The sequence below is a fragment of the Micromys minutus genome, assembly GCF_963924665.1.
Source record: "Micromys minutus genome assembly, chromosome: 10".
NCBI classification, from domain to species: Eukaryota; Metazoa; Chordata; class Mammalia; order Rodentia; family Muridae; genus Micromys; species Micromys minutus.
In genome coordinates, this window is record NC_137979.1 from 4,627,293 (window position 1) to 4,637,792 (window position 10,500).

Below are 10,500 nucleotides of genomic sequence, written 5' to 3' on the forward strand. Positions count from 1 at the left end.
GGCATTTTATTGGCTGCTGCTGCGCGCGCGCTCTAGATCCGGGCGGGCTTTGTCCTCATTTTAGAACGCGCGCGAGTAGAACTGTCTACGGTTCCGGTCACCGGGCCGGCATATCTAGTGTCCCTAGCTGCTGGAGGTACACGGCAGTCCGTCATCCCCTCCTCACATCCTATCCTAAATTAGCAACCCCGGGCCTCCCAAAGAGGAGAATGAGCCTCCGGAAGTTCCTAAATCCAAGGTCGCATGGAAGAAGTAACCTAATCTTGGCTTCCAAGATATGGAGTGCTCGGGTCATCCGAGGCCTGCTCCTAAACCTCTGCATCCTGAGATGCCGGTGCTCCTTCCCTCTCTTAAGTGATGTTGGCTGGTGCCATCCGTGGAGGTCTGCCGCCATGAATGTTGGACCATGGTATTCCCAGTCTCTGCTTGACACCCATAGATACTTAATATCGCATTCGTGTTTAACTCTGCTTTTACTTTTATCTCTTTACTTTGGTTCAGTTTTGTGTTTTTAAAGACAGGATCTGATATTCTCCGACTGGCCTTGAACTCATGACCCTCCTTATTCACCCCCTCAGTGCTGGAATTATATGCTGCACCACCACCATGCCTGGCTTTAATTTCATTGATTCTAGATGATTCTGGGTGGGAGAAAAATTAGGATAGTCTTTTTTTTTTTTTTTTAATGTAGCCCGAGGGTATGCTTACAGACTTGTGCCATCCTGCCTAGTCTAACAACTTGCTTTTGGAAAAAATATTCCTGTAAAATCATATATGAGGTGATGGTAAAGAGGGGTACTTTTCTTTTATGCCTTGACCACAAAACTTTAAAGGCCCGACTTATACCATGATTCCTGTGGATATGTGCATGCATTTGTACTGAGTGCAAGCATTCATAGTCTAGGGCCTGTGTGTGAAAATCAGACAGTATCAGCCTTCACTTTAAATTTTGTTCTTTTTTAAAAAAACTTTTTTTTCCTTTAAACAAACTAGCTGGTCCACACGTCATTTGTAGACCAGGCTGGCCTTGAACTCAGAAATGTGCCAAGGTGGAAATATTTTTATATGTGATCACGCAAACTGTGGTGATCAAAAGACTTGATGGAGTCATTTTCTCCTGTTATTTTATGAGTTCCTGGGAATGAAATGCTTTCATAGAAAGCCCACTCAATCTTCTCACTAGCTCTCCACCATGTTTTGAGACAGGGTCTTTGCTGTTTCACTTCCCCAGGCTAATGGGCCCACGAGCTCCTGAAGAGTCTCTGTCTCCTCCCATGTTGATGAAGTAAGCTGGAATTAATTCTTGTTACCGTATTCAGCTGTGGGTACTGGAGACCTGAACTCAGGTCCTCCTGTTTGTGCTTTACCCACTGAGCCCTCTCCAGAGCATCTCTAATTTTTAAATTTTTTTGTTTTTGAGACAAGGTTTTTCTATACACCCCTGGCTTTCCTGAAATTCACTATGTAAAGAAAGAAGAGTGGATTTGAATTTACAGAGATCAGCCGACTTCTGCCTCCTGAACATTGAGATTAAAGGTGAAAGCGTGAGTGTCTTCAAGACAGGGTGTCTGTGTGTCATCCCTCCTGGTTGTCCTGAAACTCATTTTGCAGAACAAGCTGACATCAAAATCACAGAGATCCTCCTGCCTCCACCATCTGACTTCTACTTCTGACTGGGTCTCAATGAGTATCTCATAGCCAGATGGTCCTTAATTTCCTAGGCAAGTGTCTGACCAATCAGTCTCACAAGATTAACCATCGCTTGCTTGCTAGGAAATCTCTCACATACAACCATTTTCCCCTATCACACCCTAGTCCTCTCCCAACAGCAATGAGGACCAGGGTTATGGACAAAAGAAATGATGAGAAAAGCCACCCAAACAATGAGAAAATTTCAGGAAATGAGATTCATATCATTTAAGAGTATAGAATCTATACCTATAGACAGCTCAGTCAGTAAAGTGAACACATGAGGACCAGAGTACACAGCCCCAGCACTCCTGGAAAACAGCTGGGTGTGAAGCCCAGCGTGCACATGTGTGACTTTAATAATCACAACACTTAAGAGGCAGAGGCAGATGGAGCTCTTACAAAGTGAGTTCCAGGCCAGCTAGAGTTACACAATAAGACCTTTTCTCAAAAGAGGGGGAAGGAGAAGAAAGAGGAGGAGGAGGAGGGCACCTGGGTGTGTTTGTGTGTGTTAAGGCTGGAGAAATGGCTCAGCTGTTAAGAGCATGAGTTGCTCTTACAGAAGATCACTTTCAATTCCCAACCATCTGTAACTCCAGTTCCAGGGGATCTGATGCCTTTTTCTGACTTCCACACATGCAGGGTAAACACTCATGCACATAAAATAAAAATAAAAACGTTGAACATGACAAGACTTATCTCTGTCCCTACAGTGGGGGGCAGGGGAGGGGGAGTGGAGACAGGCAGGTTCCCAGAGCTCACTGGTCAGCCTCTAGCCAATCAACGAATGGGTGAGCACCACACTTAGTGAGAGAACTTATCTCAAAAGATAAGTTGGCAAAGGTGCTGAGAACAAAATTCAGCTAATTTGCTCTCTGCTGAAGCCCCAGAATCACCACCACCAAGCAAATAGGAAAAAGAGAAGGTGGAAGCACTGGAGAGAGACGCGCAGTCTTGCCCTCTGGCATCCACACAAGTGCCACACACAAAGAGCAGCCTCAAGACAGAGCTTACCTACGAGGACTCGATGACATGAGTTCTGAAGACATCTTTGGGGAAGTGCTTCACAGCCCATAAAAAACGAATGCTGTGGGCTGGAGAGATGGCTCAGAGGTTAGGAGCACTGACTGCTCTTCCAGAGGTCCTGAGTTCAATTCCCAACCACATGGCAGCTCACAACCATCTGTAATGAGATCTGATGCCCTCTTCTGGTGCTGTCTGAAGACAGCTATAATGTACTCATATAAATAAAAATTTTAAATGGATGCTGCAATAATTAGCACCTCAAAAGCATGGTTTTGCAGAGCAGGAAAGATGGCTCAGGGGGTTAACAGCACTTGCTGCTCTTTCACAGGACTCAGTTGGTTCCCACATTTTATGGCTCATAACTAACACCAGCTCCAGGGAGTCCTAAGCATCTAACCTCTGAGGGTTTAAACTCATTTGTACATATATGCAGACACACACACCTAATCATAATTAAAAACAATGAGAAATTAAACTTTTTAGACTTTTTATTTTATCTATACATGACTAGTTTTGCCTGCATGCCAGTGTGTGCATTGAAAGGTGTCAGAACTGCTGGAGCAGATAGATGGCTGTGACCCACTGAATGGGTGCTGGGCAGTGAGCTTGGGTCTTCTGGAAGAGCAACAAATCCCATAATCACTGAACCATCTCCTCAGCTGCCAATAGGAATTGTGTGTGTGTGCACATTAGAGATATGTACATACATTTTCTCTATATGTGTACATATATTTCTATGTATGTACATATTTCTGTATACACACACATATATATATTACAGTTAACTAATGTTTTATACAGCAGAACACTGAAGTAATACAACTAAAATTGCAGCCAGACTGGGTATTCTGAATACTTTGATCTAATTAAATCTCATAATAATTAGGTTACATTTTTCCTTTTTTCCCTCTTCCTCTTCTTCCTTCTTCAGCAGGATTTCGTGTAGTTGAGGCTGTCTTCAACCTTGCCTGACATGTAGCCATCGATGACTTTGAGTTCTAACCCTAAAGCCCCCCCTTCTACGGTTCCAGGACAATGGACTTGACACCGCACTTTACCTCCAGTTAAAGTATCCTGAGATTCAAACGAAGCAATGGCTTGAAAGAATCAAGAAAGTGAGGGTCTTGACACAGAATGTCATTGTGCTACTTGCAAGGGGCTTTCTGATGGCAACAGGCTCTCTAGAAGTCAGTCACACAAATACTCCCATTCTTGTTATTGTGTTCAAGTTATCAACCTTGAGAAAAGGCATTTTTTTTCCTATGAGAAACAGATTCATAACAGGGACACACCTTTGATCCCAGCACTCAGGAGGCAGAGACAGAAGCAGACAGATCTGTGAGTTCAAGGTCTGCCTTGTGTACAGAGCACATTCCAGGAGAGTCGGCGCTACACAGCTACACAGAGAAACTCTGTCTTGAAAAAGAGAGGAGGGAGGTGGAGAGATTTTTGCAGGTGGTAGGGGGGGACTTGCTATGTGTTCCTGCCTGGCCCGGGATTTGCTATGTAGACCAGGGTATAAGCCTTTGCCTTCCTGGTTCTGAGACAAAAAGCATGTGCCACCATGCCTGGCATGAAGGGGGTTGGAGAGAGAGCTCACCAGTTAAAAGTACTTGCCGCTCTTGGAGAGGACCTGGATTTGGTTGCCAGCCTCTACATGGTGGCTTTCAACATCTTTAATTCCCAGGGATCCGGTGCTCTCTTCTGTCCTCGATTAGCACCAGGTATGCACATAACACACATGCATACATGCAGGCAAAACTTTCATACATATATTTTGCTTTGTTTTTCAAGACAGGGTTCCACCATGGTAGCCTGAAACATGCTATGTAGAGCAGTCTAGCCTCCAACTTACAGAAATCCCCCTGCCTCTCCTCCTAAATGCTGCAACTAAAGTTAGGAACTACCATTCCCAGCAAACCTAAAGGAGTCTTTAAAAAATCATCATGCGTATGTGGATGGAAGTACATACAAAAGGAACACTGAAACTGGGGGGACGAGTCAGTGGGTAAATGTTTACTGTGTAAGTGCGAGGACCTATGTTCTGATCTCTTGTGCAGCTGCATAAGGCAGCCGAGGCAAGAGGCAGATCGCTGTGAGTACTGAGACCAACCTGCGCTGCATAGCAAGTTCTAGATCAGCCCGATTTTCACACTGAGACCCTTTGGAAAACAAAACAACAAAAACGAAGCAGATCTCTATATAAAAGCCAGGCACAGGGGGCTGGAGAGATGGCACTGACTGCTCTTCCAAAGGACCCAGCACCCACATGCAGCTGTCTGTAACCCCAGTTTCAGAGGATCCAACACCTTTACTCAGACATATATGCAGGCAGAACACCAAATGCACATTAAAAATAAATCTTACAGACAAACCGAAGCAAAAAGGAGTCAGGTACAAGCAGTACATGCTTGCACATTGGGCAGAAGGAAACTCTTGGGGGCTTGTATCCAGCCAGTCTAACTGAACAGTGGGGTGGAAAGCGGTGGAGGACGCCCAGTGTCGACCACCGGGTCCTACGTGTATGTGTTCACTTGAATACATGCATACACGCCACAAGATAAATAGATAAGCAAAGAAACTAAAGGAAATTTTCCAGTCGTCAGCCTTTAAGGCATGGCTCCAAGCACCTATCTTATGTAATGCCATGACAGGCCACCAGAGAGAGTGAGGCATTTTGAGGAAACAGCAGAAACCAAGCAAGTGGGTAAGGCAATGTTTCTGATAGGAGGAGAGACCCAGGCATGTCTAAACCTTGATGAATAAGAAGGGGTGGGGGTGCGGAGGGAGGAAACTACTGGAGCAGAGGCTCCAGGCTGAGAAGACAAACCACTGTTCTCCTAGGGACACACAGGAATGGGTCTGTGTGGGACGGCAGGGAAGCAGGGGCGTCATGCCCTGACAAGCACAGAAGTCAGCACGCAGAGCTAGAGTGACAGTTCCGAGGGGGAGGGGCATGGACAGGAAGGGATGAGTCTTCAAGGAGAGTGACTTGGCTAGAACTCTGCATATACGAAAACCCCAACACTATACACTGATGCAGAGTAGATAGTTAGACCGGGGCAGGAACCCCATATTGGAGGGACTGGAGCAGGCTAGCCATCCCCAGTGCAGAGGGCAGGGAAAGCACAAGGATGGGAGGAAAACCACCCCTGATACACCAGTTGGAGCACCCTGGGTGTCTTGCCATCCAGTGCCATGGTTTCTTCTATTCTTCTGGTGCCAGCTTCTTGTAACTACAGAAGAGTAAAGAGATGGTTCATTTGTTGGATTCGAGGAACTAGCTCCGTGGGTAAAAACACAAATTCTCAGGCTGGAGCGGTAGCTCAGCTGTTAAGAGCACTGACTATTCTTCCAACAGTTCTGAGTTCAACTCCCAGCAACCACATGGGGGCTCACAACTTCTGTAATTGGATCCAGTGACCTCCTCTGTTGTGTCTGTGCACAGTGTACTTTAAATGTAACAAGAACTTGTGACTCCATACATTGGCTCTCCCATGCAGCCATATGACCCTCGTGCCAGAAGTGAGTGAAATGATTCCTTTTGGCAAATAAGAACCGGTTTCACAAGTTCCTGACGAATGCTCACTTTTATCTAACTGCCAGAAATCCTCTCAGACTCCAGGTTGAGCTCATTTCTGGATATTTGGACTGCCTTTTGCCTTTTGGAGTTTGGAGAATTGGAGTTCCTTCTGGGCCTGACAAAAATAAATCTTTAAAAGAAAGAGATGCTCCGTTTCAAAAAACGAAGTCCAACCCTCTCTTTGACAAAATTCAGCAAAGGGGACGAGACCAAAGAAGTAAAGGCAGCAGCCTTCCTGGCCGCTGTTCCCCAGCGGCTCCAGAGCAAAGTCTTTTTTGCTCTGAACCTACCCGCGAGGCTTCTGGGTCCTCCCCCGGTAGACAAGCACGTCTGTGAAACCAGAGTCCACAGACAACACTAGTTCCGCCCTTCCACCACCGAGCCCAGAAACCGGAAGAGGCGGGGACAGGACCATCCTCTGCCTGTCCTTTCCTGCACAGCAGAAGGAAAACCAAAGCGAGTTTGCCCACCACTGCACAGCCACCGAAAGCCAAAGCTCCCAAGCCAACAAACAGCAGGGAGAAGGTGCAAGAAAGTGAGATTTGGGGTATCGGTCCGGGAACACTCAGTCTCCAGTTAACATAAGAAAACTGCCAGAATCTATCTCCTGCTTCTTGAGTTCTGGAGGCTGACTAAAGCCTCCTGTTTCTACACCCTTCTGGTGAACTAGTCAGACTGCTTCTCTTCTGGGAAGGCAGGGCCTGGTTTACCATGCAAAATAAAACACTGCTGTCACTTTGCCACCTCCTAATGTAGCCAAGGATGACTCTGAACCCAGATCCTCCTGTTTCTAGGATTACAGGTGCAAGTCACCATACCCAGCTTTGCTTTGTTTTGTTTTCCTGGGAATTGAACCCAGAGCCGTTCCATGCAAGCAAGCAGCCTACTGAACCAGTTCAACCCCATCTTGGTTTTCTTTTCTTTCTTTAAAAAAAAAAAAAAAAAGACTTAGGGGCGGGGCTGGATAGATGACAATTGTTGGCTGCTCTTGCAGAGTACCCAGGTTCAATTCTCAGCACCCATATGATGGTCAGAGCCATTTATTAACTCCAGTTCCAATGCTCACTTTTGGTCTCCATGAGCACCACACACATACATGGTGTACAGACATACATGCAGTACAGACATACATGCAAGCAAAATATTCATAATTATGAAATGAATAAATTGGGGGCTGGAGAGATGGCTCAGTGGTTAAGAGCACTGACTGCTCTTCCAGAGGTCCTGAGTTCACTTCCCAGCAACCACATGGTGGCTCACAACCATCTGTAAGAGAATCCAATGCCCTCCTCTGGTGCGTCTGAAGACAGCTACAGCATACTTGTATACAGAAAATAAATACATCTTTTTAAAACATGAATAAAGCTTTTTTTAAAAAATTAGATTTTTAAAATCCGCTATCTGTTACAGAGGAGAGTTTTGTTTGTTTGTGGGAGGTTGTTTGGTTTTGTTTTTTCAAGAAATGTTTTCTCTGGTTAGACCAGGCTGGCCTCAAATTCACAGACCTCTGCCTGCTTCTGTTTTAATCCTGAGTGCTGGGATTTTAAAGGCATGAGCCACCACCTGCTGGTACCTTGTGTAATGTTTTAAAACATTATACTTACTTTGTGTGGGGCACCCTGGAGTGCCTGTTACACACGTGGGAGTTAGAGGACAACTGAGGGAGTGCTGAGAATCAAGCTCCAGTCCTCAGGCTTGGTAGCAAGCCCCGCTACCTACTGAGCCACACTGCTGCCCTCTACTCTGTGGTTTTAGAGAGAGAGCTCAGGAATCAACATTTACCACTCTTGCAGAAGCCATGGGATCAACTCCCAGCATCTACCTGATGGCTCACAATCATCATCAAAAACTCTGGTTCCTGGAGCTCTGGCAGGCACACGTGTGGTATGCACATAAAACACTCATACACACAAATAAAATAAACATTAAAAATATTTATCTTACTTTGGGACTCTCTGTGCAGCCCGGGCTGTCCTATGAATCACTCAGTAGAACAGCCTGGCCTCAAAAAAAGAAAAAGAAAAAGAAAAAGAAAAGACCCATCTGCTTCTTGAGTGCTGGGATTAAAGGTATGTGTCATTATGCCCAGCTCCTCAAATAAAATTTTAAAAATTTTATTTTACATTAATGTGTTTATATATGCCCATGAACACAGGTGTCCACAGAGTCTGGAAGAGAGCGTCAGATCCCTTAGAGCTGGAATTACAGGTGGGTTTGAGCTCCCCAATGTGGATGCAGGAAACCAAACTTGGGTCTTCTGTAAGAGCAGAACAAACTCTTAAAGGCTGAACCATCTTTTTAGCCTGTTACAGGATATTTGAACTTGTTTCTAGGTGTGGTATGGCCCAGTCCTTTACACACGTTTAATCCCTCTGGCTGGAATATGTACACACTCTTAATAACTCACCTTTAATCCCAAACAATGGAGGAGAAGTTAGTTTGTAGAAGGAAGCAACTGGGCTGGAGAGATGGCTCAGTGGTTAAGAGCACCGACTGCTCTCCCAGAGGTCCTGAGTTCAAATCCCAGCAACCACATGGTGGCTCACAAAACTACAATGTGTCTGAAGACCACATATACATAAGAATAGATAAATAAATCTTGAAAAAAAAAAAAGGAAGGAAAGTGATGCTATTGAGTGGCAGACAGATGTATACCAGTAGGATCTCAGGAAAAAGAAGCCACTTAAGGGAGAGACGGTACAGGAAGAGAGACTGCAGTGCAGTGGAGAGGGAGAGTGGAGCGGCACAGACAGGGTGGAGGAGAGAGATTTACAGAGATGGGATGAAGAGAGAACAGGCTAGACAACAGCTGAAGACATTGAGCCAGAGGATTAGAAAAGACTACTGGAGTTAGTTTGAGGTCAAGCAGAGCAATCCAAAGGCCAAGAGGAAAGCTGACTGAATAAGTCAGCTGGGAGAGGAGACTTTTTGACTCAGAACAGCTGAGTTGATCCAGCCAGAGTTCAGAAAGAACCAGAAAGAACCAGCCTCTTTTATTCAGAGGCTGAAAACATTCCAGGCCTAGATTAGATTGTAGAGGGAAGGAGAGATGCTGCCAGGGCTAGGCCTAGATTAGCAGACTGAGGTAGTCACCTTGGAGATGACAACTACTCAGGCAAATAAAAAGTACTTTAACACTGGCCACAAACTGGAACTGATAAAATGGGCACATAGAGCTGTGAACACTGTGTTGGTTTGTATGTGCTCGGCCCAGGGAGTGGCACTATTAGAAAATGTGGCCTTGTTGGAGTAGGTGTGTCACTGTGGGTGTGGGCATTAAGACCCTCATCCTAGCTGCCTGGAAGCCAGTATTCTGTTAGCAGCCTTCAGATGAAGATGCAGAACTCTCAGCTCTGCCTGCACCATGCCTGCCTGGATGCTGCCGTGTTCCCACCTTAATGATAATGGACTCAACCTCTGAATCTGTAAGCCGGCCCCATTAAATGTTGTCTTCATAAGAGTTTCCTTGGTCATGGTGTCTGTTCACATACACATATACCTATATACATATGTATGCACATACAAATATACATATTATACATACATATAGACAGACAGGCATATATATATATATATATATATATATATATATATGTATACACACACACACACACACACACACACATTTGGTGGAGGGAGCAGAGCCCCAGGTGGCACACCTTATTCCTTTTCTCTGGCAATGTATACCTTCTTAGACAAAAATTCTTTATAAAATTACCTCATAAATAAAATGTTAGAGAAATAGAGTTACAGATGTCCACAGTAAGTTCCAAGCCATGGTTTCTTCTATAAGCTCACTGTAAGTTCAAAGCAACAGAGCTGCGTGCCCTTGCTCTTTATCCTAGTGCCCGCTTGTGGCCTCATCCTTGGACCTGACCTAGGATGAGTGGGTTTTTTTTTTTTAGAATTATTTATTTTATGTATATGAGCACACTGTAGCTGTCTTCACACACACCAGAAGAGGACATCGGATCCATTACAGATGGTTGTGAGCCACCATGTGGTTGCTGGGAATTGAACTTAGGACCTCTGGAAGAGCAGTCATTGCTGTTAACTGCTGAGCCATCTCTCCAGCCCTAGAATGAGTGTTTTTTCCTTGATCACAAATTTGTCCCAAGCCTGTTTCTCTTCTTAGTGCAATATATGAGAGCTCACTTTCTTCCTTATTATGCAGCCTTTCTTCGATATTCTATGAGGAAGGG